This window comes from Aotus nancymaae, unplaced genomic scaffold (assembly GCF_030222135.1).
Source record: "Aotus nancymaae isolate 86718 unplaced genomic scaffold, 86718_ANA_hifiasm-v0.15.2.pri h1tg000067l, whole genome shotgun sequence".
Taxonomy (NCBI): Eukaryota; Metazoa; Chordata; class Mammalia; order Primates; family Aotidae; genus Aotus; species Aotus nancymaae.
This window is the reverse complement of record NW_026988482.1, coordinates 11,199,132-11,217,796: the sequence shown is the minus strand read 5'-3', so window position 1 is coordinate 11,217,796 and position 18,665 is coordinate 11,199,132. Positions and strand designations below refer to the sequence as shown.

The 18,665-nt window shown below is 36.7% G+C and overlaps 1 protein-coding gene across 1 annotated transcript in view; it reads left to right on the top strand.

The window, feature by feature from the left end:
* Nucleotides 1–18,665, top strand: part of P3H2 (prolyl 3-hydroxylase 2) — a 165,828-nt gene that overhangs the window by 91,579 nt on the left and 55,584 nt on the right.

The window sequence follows — 18,665 nt, the reverse complement described above, 5'->3', positions numbered from 1 at the left end:
TTGGCCCACTTGCACCCAGCTGCAAAATAAAACGGCCTCATTGCTCACACAAAGCCTGCTTGGTGGTCTCCTATGTGAACCGCACACTGTTTTCAAATATTTTATATGGGTTGCCAAAATCACATGGAGAGTATGTGATTACTTTCCCATGTTTTTTACATGTCTGAAATTGTGCAATACTGTAGAAACTTCTGAATTATTCTGTGAAACTCAAAGTCCAAATTCTGAGACAAATAATGGTTCAAATTCTACCACTTAAAGATTATACCGAATATGCCTACAGAAAGTCCTGCCACCAAAAGTGCATGTCCAGCTGTCATCTTTTTTAAGTGTCTCTCCCATTACTAAATCTGACTTTCGACTGAGTTTATGAGGCATAATTATTGATACGTGATGAAGTATTTCAACTATCCCTTTATCCAGCCCTTTGGACAGGATTATTTATAAAAGAGGTCTATACATATTCTTAGATTTTTTATATCCTGTTGAGTCTTATCTTGCCACAATAGGGTAGTACATTAAATCTTTATTTATAACATTGTGTTCTGACTGAATTGTGTTCTGTTTAAGAAAGTATTCTGTAACATGAGCTTGAAATTGTAGCAAAACCCATGTTAGGAAAGTATATATCTAAAAGCAGAAAATATAAGCTTCCCTAGTTGTCAAGAAAACCATTGTATGCAAATTTCTGTTTATTAAATACTTGGCGATAAAATAACAAAATTGTTGAAAAGAGAACATCTTCACCCTGGACAATAGGATATGAATATGATTCACTTTTGGTGGGAAAAATAAACAATAACCTGGGATTTTAGACCAGAAAGTCTTCAGCAGTCTCTTGCAAATAGCTTAAATCACAGGATTAAAGGGCAGCAAAACCAGGTACAGATAACTTGATAAGAATAGATTTTTTGTGTGGGGGAGGAGAGGACCTTTACAGCCAAGTTTATAGGACCAGCCACATCCAAATGGACTGAAGGAGGTATGGTTTGCACATGAAGTTTGAAATGCTACTGCCAAACAATACAGAATGGATGCTGAGCTCATAAAGCAATAGACATGTACTAAACGTGAGATTAACTAGTGAAACGAAAAAATCATGTTTTCTTTTTGCAGTTATAAATGACAAAAATGTTTAAAATAATAGATAATTTGCTCTCAAGGAGTATAAGAAAAGTACCCAATTGGTTCTAGATATTTTATTTTCTTTCACAGACTTCTCTCTACATTTTTCTAAATTTCCAATGTTAATTTTAATAAAGATTTATATTCTGGTTATTTTGAAAAGAGAATACACCACAATATTAATAACTCAGTTAAATCAAGAGTCCCCAGCCCCCAGGCCACGGACCAGTACAAGTTCGTGGCCCATTAGGAACTGGGTTGTACCGCTGGAGGAGAGTGGCAGGTAAGAAGCGACTGTATTTACAGCTGCTCTCCGTTGCTTGCATTACTGCCTAAGCTCTGCCTTCTGTCAGATCAGCAGCGTCATTAGATTTTCATAGGAGTGCGAGTCCTATTGTGAACTTTGCGTGTGGAGGATCTAGGTTGCTTGCTCCTTAGGGACTGTAATGCCTGAGGATCTGTCACTGTCTCCCGTCATCCCCATATGGGACTGTCTAGTTTCAAAAACAAGCTCAGGGCTCCCACTAATTCTACATTATGGTGAGTTGCATAATTATTTCATTATATATTGCAATGTAATATTAATAGAAATAAAGTACAAGATAAATATAATGCACAAGAATCATCCCAAAACCACTTCTCTACCCTACCCACTCACAATCCCCACTGTGGTGCATGGAAAAATTGTCTTCCACGAAACCAGTCCCTAACCCCCAAAAGTTTGGAGACTGCTGAGTTAAATCACACCTACAAAAAAGCCAAAACTTAGACACTCTATCTTGGTGATTCCATCATAGGGTGACAGTTTAATTTTATTGGAGACAAATTTTCTAGGAGGATCAGAGGAAAGAATAAAGCTTCAAATTCGAATCTTACAAAAATCTAAAGCTCTAAATGTACCTGTAAATGTTCTCATGGCTTTTGAGTCTTTGTCCAAAGTTTACTTTCATGTGTTGTGAGCCAACCTGCTTGCCTATGTTTCTTCTTTTCTTCTTTCTGTCCTTTTCCTCTTCCTCATTCTTCTCTCCCTCCTTCTTTTTGTGATGTTATCAAAACTTTAACACGGATTTTTTTACTCTGAATTTCCTAAATCACAGAAACTGTGCATCTGAAATCTTCACATGTTGATTTAGGACATGGAATTTAGAAAATACTCAGGCCCTTAAGGCAATCCATATAGTAAATTTTATGCTTGAGTGAATGAATCAGCATTTTGACAACACACTTACAGAAATATAGTGATTTGAAAAAAATATATATTTCTCTGTTGAAAATAAACAATGTAGACCAGGCAGTACTACAATAAACATTTCTAGAATTGTAGAGGTAACACATAATTTATAAAAACTACATCAGAATAGGATGTGGAAGGAAGCATATCCTCCATCATATTGAACATGCATTTTTGGAGTTTCAGCTCATGCCAGTTAAATGCCTTGTTACTCTGATAAGACAGGGATCTTGTCTCACTCATTCTTGCTTTATGAGGTATAGCACTAGGTCTAGCACTTAGTAGGCACTTATTGAATGTTATGAAATAAACTCAAAAATGATAAAGTTCACCCTGGATCCCACATTGTCCTTCATTGTTGTCTTGTTAGTCTCCTCTACTCTGTGACAGTTTTTTGGTCTATACTTGTCTGACCTGACTTTGGTACATTGAATTCTGATCAATTATTTCTAGCTGAGTCATTTGAAATATGTGTGTCACAAATCTTAGCTTACATTTTCAATTTTTTTTACCAATCTGCATTTTTTTTTGGTAAGTTTATCTGAGTGCATCTCTTCGACTTCTGGTGATTTTCCTTAGAAGTTAGAAAAGATCTGTATATTAAGATATTAACATAAATTACTTTTTTTTTTTTTTTTTTTGGACACAGAGTCCTGCTCTGTTGCTGAAGCTGGAGTGCAGTGATGTGATCTTGGCTCACCACAACCTCTGCCTCCTGGATTCAAGTGATTCTCCTGCCTCAGCCTCCTCAGTAGCTGGGATTACAGGCGTTTGACACCATGCCCGGCTAGGTTTTGTATTTTTAGTAGAGACAGAGTTTCACCATGTTGTCCAGACTGGCCTCGGACTCCTGACCTTAGGTGATCTGCCTGTCTTAGCCTCCCAAAGTGCTGGGATTACAGGCGTGAGCCACCATGCCTGAACTACATTTCTTTAAAAATATTTTTTCTAACATGATAATGTCATTTGATGTACACAAGAGTTTATTTTGGTTTCAGTTTTTCTTCACTTTATGTATATGCATGTTGGATGATATTTTTTGGTTATATCATCCATCACTTTTAAATATGAGAAATTCCTTCATCTATAAATTGGAACTATCTTCATCTATTTTAGTCATGTTGTTTGTCGTTTTAGAGCATTTAGTATTGTAATTCACTTGCAGTTTATTTTATTGTGCTGTCTTCCATCACTTCTCAATATAGGAAATCCATCCTTAACAAAGTGTCAGAAATACTCACATGTATATTACCTTAGTCTTTAAAAATATATATATAACTTGAAAAAGCATTCACTAAGAATTATAGTACATACTCTTAATACATCTATAGTTTATTTTTAGCAAGGTATGAGGCTAAGATCAAAGCGATATTTCCCAAATGATTAACCAATTTTTCTAACATCATTTATTGATTTTATATATTATTCTCATTAATTGACATTGCCTCAATTTTTCCTATATTGAGTTCCTTTATAGTCTAAGATCTCTTTGAGGGCTAATTTGTTCCACTGATTATTTTCTCCAATTTTCTCTAACAGATTATTTTAATTATTGTAATTTATCATAGCATGTTTACTTTCATTACTTTTAATTTTCAAAAATTTACCTCTTCTTGTCTTTTTATTTTTCCATTCAAACATCAGAATCATTTTACCAACTTCCAGTAAAATCTCATTGTTTTTATTATTTATTTATTTATTTATTTACTCACTCATTTATTTGAGACAGGGTCTCACTCTGTTGATCAGGCTGGAGTGAAGTGGCACAATTACAGCTCACTGCAGCCTTGATCTCCCTGGGCTCAGGTGAGAGGTCTCCCACCTCAGCCTCCAGATGAGCTGGGGCTACAGGTGCATGCCACCACACCAAGCTAATTTTTGCTTTTTTTTTTTTTGATAGGTTTCTCCATGTTGCCCAGGCTCATCTTGAACTCCTGGGCTCAAGCCACTAACCTTAACCTCCCAAACTGCTGGGATTACAGATATGCACCACCATCCCAGCCAAAATCTCATTGTGTTTTTCTAATATTTTAATCTTTCGTATCTCTGTGAAATTTTATGGGTTTTTTTTCATGTAGCTACAACACATTGCTTATAAAGATCATGTGTTCAGGTTTTGTGTATGGAATATACAGATGTTATCTTTTCTCATTATATATTTAAATTTATTTTTAAAGGAATATAGAAAAACTAAACTGTGTGTAATTATATATTTTTATACAGCTATTTAAACTCTTACTAAGTCTAATAGTTCAGCAAATTATCTCTTTTTCTTTTTCATTTTTTCTTTTTCTTTTTCTTTTTTTTTTTTTTATTGAGATGGAGTTTAGCTCTTGTTGCCCAGGCTGGAGTACAGTGGCCCGATCTCGGCTCACTGCAACCTCTCCCTCCCAGGTTCAAGCGATTCTCCTGCCTCAGCCATCAGAGTAGCTGATATTACAGGTGCCCACCACAATGCCCTTCTAATTTTTTGTAGTTTTAATAGAGATTGGGTTTCACTATGTTGGCCAGGCTGGTCTCAAACTCCTGACCTCAGGTGATCCACCTGCCTTGGCCTCCCAAAGTGCTGGGATTACAAGAGTGAGCCAACATGCCTGGCCAGCAAATTATCTTTGTTTCCTCAAATAATAACATATTTTGTCTTCTACTTTTCTGTAGCTTTTGGACATCTTGTTTATTGGTCAGAATTTCCAGAACAGGGTTAAATAACAATATGGATAAAGATGTCTCTAATATTTAATTATAAAGTATGTTTTTTGAGTCAGAAATTACATCAAATGCATTGGTCAGATACTTTAATTAAAAAAGGAAAAAAAAAAAAAAGGAAAGTCACCAATTTGCTATTGCCTATTGACATTTCTAGAGGATAATCAGTTGTGACAGACCAAAACTTGGCATGTGAATAAACAGTTGTCACCAAATGAAATTGTCAAGACGACAATATTTAAGAATAGATATGGGTAACAGTTTGGTTACTTTTAAAAATGCCCAGATTTCTCTGATTTCCTAAAATCTGCATTGTAATTACCAATAGGAGACTGAGATTAAATAAGAATTTCACCTTTGATGTAAGTACTTCATGGTGGATTGAATCAGTGGTTCTAAGCTGCTTGGATAATCAGCTTCTATTCAGGTATTGAGAACTCCAAACTCACAATGGACATTTAATAAATACTAACCACTCCCACTCTAACTCTGAAGAGATAATCAAATATTGTCTTAAGAAACTCAGGCTGGAACACTAGAATTTGGCAATAATCAGAGAAAAAAATTTTTTTAAGTTATGTAAATGAGTTTTTGAGTTAGTAGTAAGTTCAGGCTTTCTATCTCTACCTCAGCTTCCTGGAAATTCCTCCTGGCTTCCTTCACACCTCTCTCCCTGGACTGTGTAGCCCAAGTACAAACATATCATTCTTTTCCTTTATCATTCAGCAGAGGTATGATTTGTAATGAACTTTCTGAGGAGACTAAGAGAAAGGTCAAACAATTATTAAAATAATAAAATCATTATATAACATAGAGTGTCTCCCTTCTAAGAAGCACAGAATTTTAATTAATTTTGACAGCATTCGATGAATGCCAAATCCTATGCAGGGCTCTATGAAGATTAAACCATGGCACTTGTGATCAAAAGGATCGTTGGTTTAAGTTGTGGCTTCTGATCTGTGGCACTGAGAGAGCCCCTCAGGCATGGAAATATCTGGCAACTTCCTCTCTAATTGTGTGTCAACAGAAAAGATGGAGGATGTCTGGTCTCCAGGGTTTGGCTGGAATACCTCTTCAAACACATGTTTCTCTGTTTCTCCCAGTCCCAACATTCACTAAGCCTCTAAACCTGTGTGCTCTGCAAGAGTAAGGCTTGAGGGGAATATCAGTAATGTGTATTTTCTCTTCACTATGCTGGGGGAGAAGCCAGCCAAAAAATTATTCCCCAGTTGAGAATGGCTTTGCTATTTCTCTTGCTAAATATGGTAATTTTTCCCTTTCAATATGAGAGTCATATTTATTATGTGTCTCTTATTGGCATAGTACTGTGAAATTTTGCTTCTATATCATGGCAATTGTGAGAATTATCATTCTTCTGGAAATGTGTGGAAATAGAGGGAACTAACTGACAGGAATAGGAAAGCACCTTAAAAGGCCAAGGAATAGAGTGCAGAGGGCTCAAGGAATAGTATGAGCAGAGGAGGTAGTGGCAGCCTGGTCTTAAAATGTATTCCATGAAGCCAGAGAGGAAGTGAATGCTCAGACCCAACACAGAGGGATCTCCTGTGTGCAAAACACATGTACCAGCACTGGGTGGGAAGAGCAGCGGAGGGAAATCCTGAGCAGGCAATGATGATGGAAAATAATATTTTATGAATTCATTACCCACTTAAGAGTCACTAAACACTAAATGTATCTATAGGTTACAGATCTATAGGTTGGTACAAAAGTAATTGCAGTTTTTGCCATTACTTAATAAAAAAAAAAAAGGTTCCAGCAAAATCCCATGTTATATGAAATAGAAGATAAAAAAAAAAAGGGTTAAAAACCACAATTACTTTTGCATCAACCTATATCTAAATATCTATTTTAGTAAAAATACAACAAATACGTACAAGTGCTTTTATATTTTAATTAATGACCCCTTTGTCTATATCCTGATGTTTCATTATAAGGTCATACTTCCTCAGAGTTAATTATTTTATTCCAGTACTTTTCAGGTACCCAACCACTCTCCCTCACATGGGTTAAGAATGGGTTACTGTATTTTCCATGGTGATGGAATTAGCTGGCTATGAAACCCTTTTCTTGCCCTTATAGATAGAACACAGAGACAAAATGCCACAAGACGTGTTTACATCGTCTTTGCTTCATAGTATAGCATTATCTGTTTGGTGGTTTCTCTCTCCCTAGCTAAGTGGTGGAGATTTAGTTAGGTTTCACAGTTTGAAATCACAGGCCTCAGAGCCAACTGCCTGTGTTTGCATTACATTGTCTGTTATTTCCACCTGTTTGTGTGGGGAAGTTAGTGGTACTTCTCACTGACTCAGTTTTGTCAGATGTAAATGAGAATGATAGTAGTACTTACCTTATAAAATTGTTATGTGTATTAAATGAGTGACTGTTTCTAAATCACCTAAAACAGTGCTTGGTTTGTATCATAGAAGGCACTTATGTTTTAAATAAAATGTAAGTATTTTCTCCTAGCTTATCCTTTTTCATTTTATAGCTTCAAATACCCAGCAAATATTCATTGAGTTTTTATAAACATTACACATTTCATGGATTGAGAAACCAGATCTGGATATTAGAACAACTAATACCTGTATGATATGTTCAGTTTATGAAACCCTTCTTATTGATTTGAATCTTTATATTACCAGAAAGAGGTCTGGATCCAGACCCCAGAAGAGGGTTCTTAGGTCTCTGAGAAGAAAGAATTCAAAGTGAGTGCGTAGAGCAAAGTGAAAGCAAAGTTATTAGGAAAGTGAAGGATTAAAAGAATAGCTACTCCACAGACAGAGTAGCCTGACTGCTGCTGGTTGCCCATTTTTATGGTTATTTCTTGATGATATACTAAACAAGGGATGGATTATTCATGTTCCCCTGATGTTGCCACGGCATTTGTAAACTGTCATGGCGCTGCTGGGAGTGTAGCAGCCAGGATGAACAGAGGTCATTCTCATCGCCATCTTGGATTTGGTGGGTTTTAGCTGACTTTTTTAACTGCAAACTGTTTTGTCAGCAAGGTCTTTATGACCTGTATCTTGTGCTAATTTCCTGTCTCATCCTGTGACTTGGAATGCAGCCCAGTGCGTCTCAGGCTCATTTTACCCAACCACTACTCAAATGGAGTTGCTCTGGTTCAAACACCTCTGACACAATACTGTGAGAAATTCCAGGAATTCCCCAAAATTTGACTTTTAAGTAAAGAGGCTAAAAGAAAGGGATGAATTTATTCAAGTTCATACATATCATGTAAAAGCTGAAACAAAATTCTGTTAAATTTCATTTAAAAAAATGAAATGCTGCAAGTTTTGTAAACTGGCTGGCAGAACCTCCCCAGATGAAAGAAAATGTTTTCAGGAGCCTGAGAAATAATGGTTAATAAAAACAAAAAATCAAATCAAAATAAAGCTAGCAACTCTAAAAGGTACTTTCCCTTACTAAAGACAAATACGTATTATTTTCGCCTTAAAAAGTGTACTACAAATTCAGTAGTGAATTTCTAGAATTAGCTTTTCAGAAAAAAATTTTTTGATACATGGTTGGGATTCTGCTCTTAATTTACAGATAATTTTGATTCTTGTTGGAAGAATTGTTGGTTACTGCTAAGATTCCCAAATGAGATTTATTATGTGTTAGTCCATTTGTAAATGAATCAGTTTCCACAAATATCTCTTGAATTCATTTTATTATTTTTTCCATACTTCTATTTGACTTTCCTCTATTTTGGAGCTGTAATATAAAGAGAAGAAGATGTAAATGAGACATAATGATAATTGCTTTACCAAACACTTATATGCAAAAGACAATTACAATTTACATCATCCTCATCATAACCCTCACAGGTGAACATCATTATTATCTCTTCTTTATACTTGGGGAAAATGAGGCACAGAGAGGTTAATTAGTGGTCCAAGAAAACAAAGCTAGTAAATTACCAGGTTAGAATTAAAATCCAGCCAGTGTAGTTTTAGCCTATACAGTCTTGACTAACTCACCATGCTACTTATTAATGACTAAAATATTAAGAATGTGAAAAAATTGAGGGATAAAGCAGTTTTGTTTTTTAGCCTACAGAAGAGAAAAATAAAAGATACAAACTTTATGGACTTTTGGCTTACAAAGGATGAAAAGCAATGGTCTCTGAGGGAAATTATTCCTGGAGAAACATCATGTTAGAGGCAAAAAGAAAAAACAAAGTTCTAGTAGTGACTGTGGGTGAAATGAAAGATGAGGAAATGATTCATTAAGGCAGGAAGCCTGCATTTTGTAGGCTTTACATATTTATAGGTCTATTTTAAGAGCTAAATATGACACCATATATCAAGGACTTGTTAGAATGCCAATTGTATGGTTCCTTTAAGATTCTTTTTAAAGGGTTTTTTTGTTTTGTTTTGTTTTTGTCTTTTGATAAGTCAGTCTGTTTTTGACTGGATTTTCCTCTGGGTATCAAGGACAGAAACACTTGCCATATTTATGTTACTGTTAGGGTGGAGAAGGGTTTCCATTTATGACCATGTGTAAATTGAAATGACTCCAATATTAACATTGTCTTTAAGAAAAATAGAATTCTGTGTGTTTTCTCTCACATTATTTGCTTGAAATCCTCTTTTTATCTTCTCAGTCTTTCTTTTATATTTGGGAAAATAGAGTTTTCTTCTGCTACATGTTCACAACATTGCAGGTGTAACAACTCATAGAGCTACCCAAAGCAGACAGAAGGCATCGGTCACATTTACCGAGAGCTCTATCAATGCATATGAAAGAGGAAAGTCAAGTCAGACTGTTGGAATCCAGCTATTTAAAAAACACATTTTTTTTTCTCTTTTTTTTTTGAGGCAGAGCCTCACTCTGCTACCCAGTAGCAGGATCTTGGCTTACTGCAACCTCTGCCTCCCTGGTTCAAGTGATTTTCCTGTCTCAGCCACACAAGTAGCTGGGATTACAAGCTGCACCACCATGCCCAGCTAATATTTGTATTTTCACTAATAGTAAAGACAGGGTTTCACCATGTTGGACAGGCTGGTCTTGAACTCCTGACCTCATGATCTACCTGCCTCAATCTCCCAAAGTGCTAGGATTACAGGTGTGAGCTGCTGCACCTGGCCAATCCATCTGTTTTAAAGAATAAGACTTACATATTACATTATTTTCTAACATTTATATATTGTCTGTATACTATGTGCACCATGTATACTATGAAAGATATTAAAATTTAGGAATAATTATTTATACACTTAGTTTATATTATACCAAGCAGGGCCCCTGCATTAAAAAAAACTGCAGGGACACCATGCATCATGTCCTTATTTTGTTTAATGTTGTAATCTCTCCTCTAAAGCAAATATGTTTATATTTTACTGATGATGAAATGGGACCATAACAGTTGAATAATTCACTTTGTATCTCACCAGCAATGTGTAGTGGATACATAAAAAGAAGTGGTATTGGTGACAGAGCTCTCTGGACATCATGTTGCCTTTGTAATACTGAGGCTTCTGCAGCCATGCTAAACTCTGAGTCAATTCAGCCTCTTTCCTTTATAAATACACTCATCATCTCTATACAAATCAAAACACCTGCCCAAAATGGCAATTGAGTAAGGCTATTTAATTTGTCATGAGTTCCACCATTTCTTATAGTGGACTTCTAGTGTAGTCCTGGGATCAGCAGAACCAGCTTCAACTGGGAACTTGTTAGAAATATTTTATTTCTTCCTGATATCAGACGTGATCAGAAACTTCAGAGGAAGGGACCAGCAATATGTTTTATTACGACCCCTAGGTGATTCTGAGGCATAACAAAGTTTGATAACCACTGCCTAATGGTTTTATAAAGTACCCACTTGATTACTGATATTATCTGCCTGGCCTCTAAAGGCATTTGGGGTTTTGATCTATTTAGAGACCTTCTAAATTGCCAACTTGCAAATAGAGAAGTTTGTATATGTGCATTTGGCTAACAAATAATGCTTTTTCGAGGATAATATGTTAAATAAAAATGTATATTCAAGTTTATTCTGTATAAACTACCTAAAGGAGACTTTCACTTCCTTATTAATAGTTCATAAAGAAACAATGCATTAGTTACCATGAGTTTAGAAAAGCAAAGCCACTTTGAGCTGAGCATTTTGGTCCCCTGGCTGGATTTATTTTCTTGAATGCACACCCCACCCCTAAGGGGCTCATTTGTGCCTTAGTTAAACTACAAATCTACTACTTTTTAAAAGCTTTTCCTCATTCCCAGAGAGCTAAAATCACAAATGTTGCCTATGTAAATTTTAAGTATTTACTGTTTATTATATGGAATGTTAGTTGGGAGATGCTATTTAATGTTTTTTATGAGCAAAAGAAACCTATGGTAAAATTTGTGTCTCAGTTATTGGGAGAAGTCTGGTTAGACAGACATTTGTAACGAAGATACCCTCAATACCCTTTAGAGGCTAATGTCATTGTGCATTACTAGAAGAACATTATTTTTATCAATGTGTTCCTAAAATAGTGATTGGCACATGATATATATTTAGTAAATATTTGTTGAATGAATAGGCAATGAAGTATCATTTACAGCTTTTAAGAACTGTCCTGTAATGTCAGTTACATTATAGGAACACACTATCATATAATATTGTACATAGTTATTTGTCTAACAAAATCCAGGATTTACAAATCTAGTACACTGGAGTAGATCCCCAAGGTCAGAGATGCTTATATTTTACACACATAGGTCACCAGTACCTAGCACTCTGCCTGGCATATGAAAGGCACTTACTAAAGATTTATTGAAAAAAAATGAATAATTGGGAAGATGGATGGATGGATGAAAGGATGAAAGGATGGATGGATGGATGGATGAATGATGGATGGGTAGGCAGATGTACAGCCAGCTGGATAGGCATCTGTTGGTATGAATATTACAAATATGTCCAATTTAAGCCAGAAGTATGGATTTTATATTTTAAAACTGAATGTGAAATAGTTTACATAATTTGGAGATGAAATATTTGGAAAGAACAGAAAGTTACTTTTTTACAAAAGGAAATTATAAAAGAAAAATTATATTTGGCTAAAATTTATACATTATAACATTGTTGAAAATCTATTTGTTATAAAAGAAAAAAAACAAAGACTTTAAAAACAAATGGAAATAGTTTTAATAATTGAATTTTACTTTTTCAGACTTAAGGAAATGACAAAAAATAAGCAGAGACAAGGGTTAATTATTATTTTAATGAGCTACATTGATGTATAAGAAAGGGAACCACATATGTTCTTCCCGATGGTGCTTCTTTCTCCACCAGAGTAAAACATCTGCATAAAGGCTGTGAAATCTCTGGAACCTCTCAAGTACTTTTTGTTATTAATTTTTCAAACCAAATCTCTGATTATTGCAAACAATTCATAGTAGCTATTGTGTAAATATTCGTTTCCAAATGGCTGTAGTTGGGCGTTATTTAGAATAAACGTCTGGAGGACTCTAGCCTGGTGTAAGGCAAAGATGGTTACTTAGGGTCCCGGGGTCTGAGATTTTCCAAGGGACTTTGAAAACATTATTTTGCCTTTTTGAGTCTCAGTTTCTCCTTTTACAAAACTGAAGGATTTGGACTAAAGTATGCTTAAAAGTTTCTGCAGCTTCATAACCATTTAGTTTTTTACCCCAGTATTTTAACAGGGAGTTTGTAGACATTGCTTTCTTTTTGTTTCACATTTTTGACAGAGTCCACTCCTTCTTGGAAAATGACTCCTTAGGAATCCTTTCAAAAAGGCCAGTTAGGCTCCAAGCACTTCAACAGGCTTAAAGTAATCAACGTGTGTTTAGTAGCCGCCCAGCCAGACCATGCACAGGAAAAATCGCCACACCCCTGGATGGGCTTCACTCTAGAGACCCACACTAAACGGTGACCCTATTTAACTTTGCTGTGTATCTGGCACTGATGAGACATAAGAGGCTTTCATGAAAGGGGAAAGCTCTGACTTTCAAGATGAGACCTGGAGGTCAGACCTATTGAGCCAAAAAAAGGTGCTATGAGGAAAAGTCCTTAAAGCACTCATCGTGGCTTCTTTGAAGTTGCCACTGATATTAATACTATATTTGGGAATCCAGCAAGCTGGTTAACTTTTTTAAAAAAAAGAAAAACATATTTGGTTTAAGATGGAAAAGAGAAGGCGATCTTGGCTGTTACGACAATTCTTCCACTCTTTCCCAAAAGCAAAATTCTAATTTATTTTCCTTTTTTCTAAATCCTTTGACTTTTACATTACCAAGATCACACATTTGTGTGCTAAGACTTATTCCTGATTTCATATCCAGTGTTGTTCAGATATCTGATGTAGGTTTCCTGAAACACAAACTCTGTTTTACCAGAAACCTGGTGTTGGAGGCTTTAGTCTTTCTGAAGGTGGCAGCCACCACACATAGTGGAAGAAACTTTGAACTAATTTGATAGCTCTTCACCGTATTTCAGAAGTAGACCAACAATGAACCTTCCTAATCAAAGTCTTCAGGCTTGTGCCCCCTCCTGCTGGCAACGATCATGACTACTGGCAGAATTGTGTTCATGGGGCAAGGTATATTAAATTTCATTCTCATCATTGTCATTTATATCCTCTGACTGCCTGTCAAGCTCTTGAGATAACATGAAGCATATGGCAGTTCCTTGTCATCAGCATGGAGACAAGACATACTTAAATAGAAATAATTACAGAAACATCAATTGTGGATTTGTGAGTATATGTTTTGTTTTTTAATTTCTAAGTAATGTCACATGGATTTTTTCCTTTTGCTCCTCACAGCAATTTCTTGAGACAACCCAAGCAGGGATCATCATAGCTATTTTATGAATGAGGTTTTTGAAAGAAGGAGGGCAATGGAATGGCTTGCTGAAGTTTCAAAAATGAAAGACAGACCCAAGTTATCAGTCATCTTACTATTAAAAAGTGAAAAAATCGATGGTAATAGAAATGATAGTGAGCACTCAGATATCGATGGATATAGAGATAAAGGGACAGTCTCATGTAAGAATAAATAAATGTCACTGAACAAATGCTATTGAATATTTTGACAATTTTTTGGTTCTGAAAACTAAGTTTAAACTTTCTCAGGTATTCTGAATATAATGTTTTCACGCTGTACTTTTGGAATGGAAAGAAATACCTTATTTTTTGGCATAAAAAATGGCATTCACTCCAGGGGAAATGTGGTTAAAAATAACATCAGCATCATTAATCTCCATTGCCTGAGAGGAGTCTGTGTTCACAGAAACTGGGAGGGCTGCACTCCTTTGGGTTTTCCTCACTTCTGTTTGTCTAACTAGCCCTTCCTTAAATGCCAAGTCAAAAAAGTGACTGCACTGAATCCTCCCAGTTATTGAAATAAGTGGCAATTTTCTTGGCTTTCTCAAGGGAGGCCTTGGTCAAACCATGTTCATATGTGTTTTGGAGAAGGATAAGTGGTGTAGGATCCAGTCACTTCTTCCTATACCTGTCACAGGGACACACAGATTTCTGCAGGTATTTCCGTAATACCTTGGACCATTACTGTGTAAGAAGTTTGCTGATGACTCTATTATAAGGAAAGATAGAAATATTTGTTCTGCCCTAAAATAGTGAATAATTTAGAAAGGAGTACAATAGTATTAACTGATGCATGCATAAATATAACAACAACCACTTATGGTTCATTCCCTCTTATGCCTATATCTAACTTTAACTGCAGCATTAAGTAGTGGAGTTACAAACGTACTTAGCTTTTTTTTTTTCTTTTTTGAGTCAGGGTCTTGCTGTGTTGCACAGGCTGAGGTACAGTGGCACAGTCATAGCTCATTGCAGCCTCAAATTCCTGGCTCAAGGAATCTTCTGACCTCAGCCTTCCAAGTAGCTAAGATTACAGGTGCATGCCACCCTGCCCCGCTAATTTTTAATTTTTTTATAGAGACAGTTGTGTTGCTATGTTGCCCAGGCTGGTCTTGAACTGCTGGCCTCAAGTGATCCTCCCACCTCAGCCTCCCAAAGTGTTGGGATTACAGGAAGGAGCCACTATACCTGGCCTACTTATCTAAGTCATGATTTTCTCATTTGTAAAAATAGGACTATTAATGCATGCTTTATAATTATGTTAAAAAGGTTAAACACAATATAGGAATTTTAAATGCTTAGCAAGGTGGCACAATACATGATAACCATGATTTTATTATTATTTTATTAAAATATGCATCCAGATGCAAGGGAGATTGAACTAGTGGCAAATGTGAATAACTAGTTTATCAAGGTAGACCACAATGATGGGTAAAATAAGTTAAAATAGATGTTAAAATAGCAGTGATCTTTTCAAGTTGAACAACACTTCCTTACAAAGTTTCATATAATTCTTGACCAACTGCTTGTAAAACCTTTTCTAATGAGAGGATGAATTCATAAGGAAAGACAGAATCAGTCACTGTGACTTCAGTCACCTGACAATTCATGAGAAGGGTAATCTAAACACTTTTTTTCCATTGATGTGCTCGATCTGTTGTACTTGGGCTAGTATTTCTGTGTATACAGTTACGTGTTTGAGACGTATGTGTCTATGGCATTAGCAAGCTTTCTCTGCCATTGAAGCACTTTTCTGCCCTCTTGGGGCCAATTTTCACCATTCCGATATCCTGAGTAATTTCGCTTTAATCGGATAGTCAGGATCATTCAAGTCAAAGAGAAAAACCTTTCAGGAAATAGATTGTAGAGATTTTCTTGTGAATCCACAAACAAGTTTCCCTCCTTCTCCAAGACTAACAAATGAGGGCTGCAACATCAGCCATACTCAGCATCTCAGCACATGCATAATACATTGTGGCTTAGGGGTGTGGCTCAATGGCAAACACATAGCTGTACTGCTGGTGGTGAAAGTGCTAAAGAGAAATCCAGAGGAGAATTTCTTTTTAAATCCATGTCCCATTATACAAGCTGTCTTCAGGACTTGTTTTGGTTATTGTCAGGAGTCAAATATATTTACCATGCTGTTACTGGCTCCATATCGTCAACAGTTCTTTTGCATCCATGTGTATGCTATTTAGCTTCTGAAAATAATACCTCTTTTTGAAATATTTTTTGGGATGATTCCCAAACTTTTGTAACTGAAGAAGTAACAGTATTTTTTTTTTCCCTGAGAGAGCAGCTGAGGTGGCTTAAATTTGTACTGCTAAATAAAATTTCACTGCCCCAGTCACGGCTGATTTATGAAGAACAAAGGAATGACATTGCTTTATGTATCGTGTATCTCTGGTTCTCTGAACAAAATTCTTCAGGCTATAGAGAGACCTCTCCTGACTGGCAGGACAGCTGGAAAGGGACTCAAGAACAAATGCAAGGAAACACAGAGACGATGCAGTAGCTCCCACAATGCATATATGCATGTGCTTATCTGGCTTTAGATTTGAGATGTTGGCAGCTCATGATAAAAACCTTCTTAGAAGAACAACATTTTCCACTGAATTAACCACATTGATTCAGTGTACTCACACTTGAATGGCGATCTTAGACCTATTTGGAATGGCTGTGACCAATAGATTGAGGAAAATTTGATAGAAATTCTAAGAAGGCATAGTATAGGACTTTGGAATGGCCAAAGCTGTTCAAAGCTGGAATGGGCTGTTTTGGAAGGCAGTGAATCTCCTCTTGCTGGGTTCATGCAAGAAGGAGTCACAGGACAACTGACAGAACTTTGCAGGAGATCCAAATATCACAAGAGAGAGTTTTGGCCAGATGATTCTTAAGAAGGTTTCAGTCTCAGATTCAATGGGAAAAAGCAATGAGACTATGTTAAACATATGTTGGATATTTAATTTGCAAACTTGGCATTATTTTCTTTTTTTTCCTCTAACCAGTTTAGATCACAATTGACATTCTTTCCACAAATCACATGCCAGATTAAAAAATAATAAAATAAAAACTAGGAATTATTATTATTCCCATTATATACATGAGGCAATTAAGATAAATTAGGGTCTATCACGTACCAAAACAAGCAGAAGAATAGAAAATCCCATCAATGATATTTGTTATGGATTTTTTCTCCTTCCAGGATAAGGAAGCCATAGATAATAAAGAGGCAAAACAGCAAGCTAAAGGGCAATGACGTTTGACAGAGGTCTACCTTCATGCCAGAACTTTAAGGGAAATAGGCAGGCAGTAGAATGTAAGCACCCCTAGCCTCCAACTCACACACACATGCACGCAATGCACATGCACACACACACATGCACAAGCACGTATGCATACACACAAATTGCTCCACCAAAATGTCCCCTAACTGCGTGCTTCCAGTGGACCATTTATCTCCAGTCCTATCCTTGGACAGAGCTTCAGTCCAGGCAGAGTGTAGCAGTTATGATCTTGTCTCAAGCAGCTCTCCAAGGGCACGGGTTCAACCTTAGCTTAGTCAAGGAATAACCAAAAGATTGAAATAATCTCTGCCCTCTGTAAGACAGTTCCAGGCTGAGTGCAATGATGCTGAGATAAATCACAGTCTCCCAATATCAGCTTGGGAAAATCAGAAATGCTGGCCCCACTCTTGAGATATTTTATCTTGAGGAGTAGTCAAGGTTTGTCAAAAGAAGATGATTGAGAGAGACAAAAACAGTTCATGCCAGACTCCTGGGTCAGTACTATTTCCACCATAGAACTCTGATACTGACATGAAGGGAAAACCCTGGATTGGGAATCAGTTATTCTTCAGTGAATAAATAGAACCAGAGGGGCTCAGAGTAAGGCTTGTTATACACTGAAGCATGCTTTTCCATTTTTCACAATTTAGTTTCTAAAGTGGATTAAGGAAATTATACAATTTAAGCCTTTAATTCCTAGAATGTATAGAAACTAAATAGGTAAACGTAGCAAACTGGAAGTCATGCGGCCAGCCAGGCACAGTGGCTCACACCTGTAATCCCAGCACTTTGGGAGGTCAATGCAGCTGAATCACCTGAGGTCGGGAGTTTGAGACCAGCCTGACCAACATGGAGAGAACCCATCTCTACTGAAAATACAAAATTTGCCAGGCATGGTGGCACATGCCTGTAATCCCAGCTACTTGGGAGGCTGAGGCAGGAGAATTGTCTGAACCTGGGAGGCGGAGTTTTTGGCGAGCCAAGATTGTGCCATTGCACTCCAGCCTGGGCAATAAAAGCGAAACTCCGTCTCAAAAAAAAAAAAAAATTATGTGGCCTGGGCTGGATGCGGTGGCTCGTGCCTGTAATCTCAGAAACATAGGCAACATAGTGAGGCTCTGTGTCAGCAAATAATTTTTAAAAATTAGCCAAGCATGATGGTGCACACCTGTAGTCCCAGCTACTCAGGAGTCTGAGGTGAGAGCACTTGAACCCAGGAGTTGTAGGTTGCAGTGAGCTATGACCAGCCACTGCACTTCACCCTCGGTGGCAGAGTGAGACTCTGTCTCTAAACATTAAAAAATAATAATAAAATAAAATTATTTGGCCCAACCCTTCATTTTACAGATGGGCAGGTTGCCAGCAGAGCCAAAACTAGAATTCCTTTCTCTTGACTTCTGGTCTTACACATTCCCTGTAACAAGGCTGCCTCCTTCCTCACAAGTCTAGTGAGGAAGT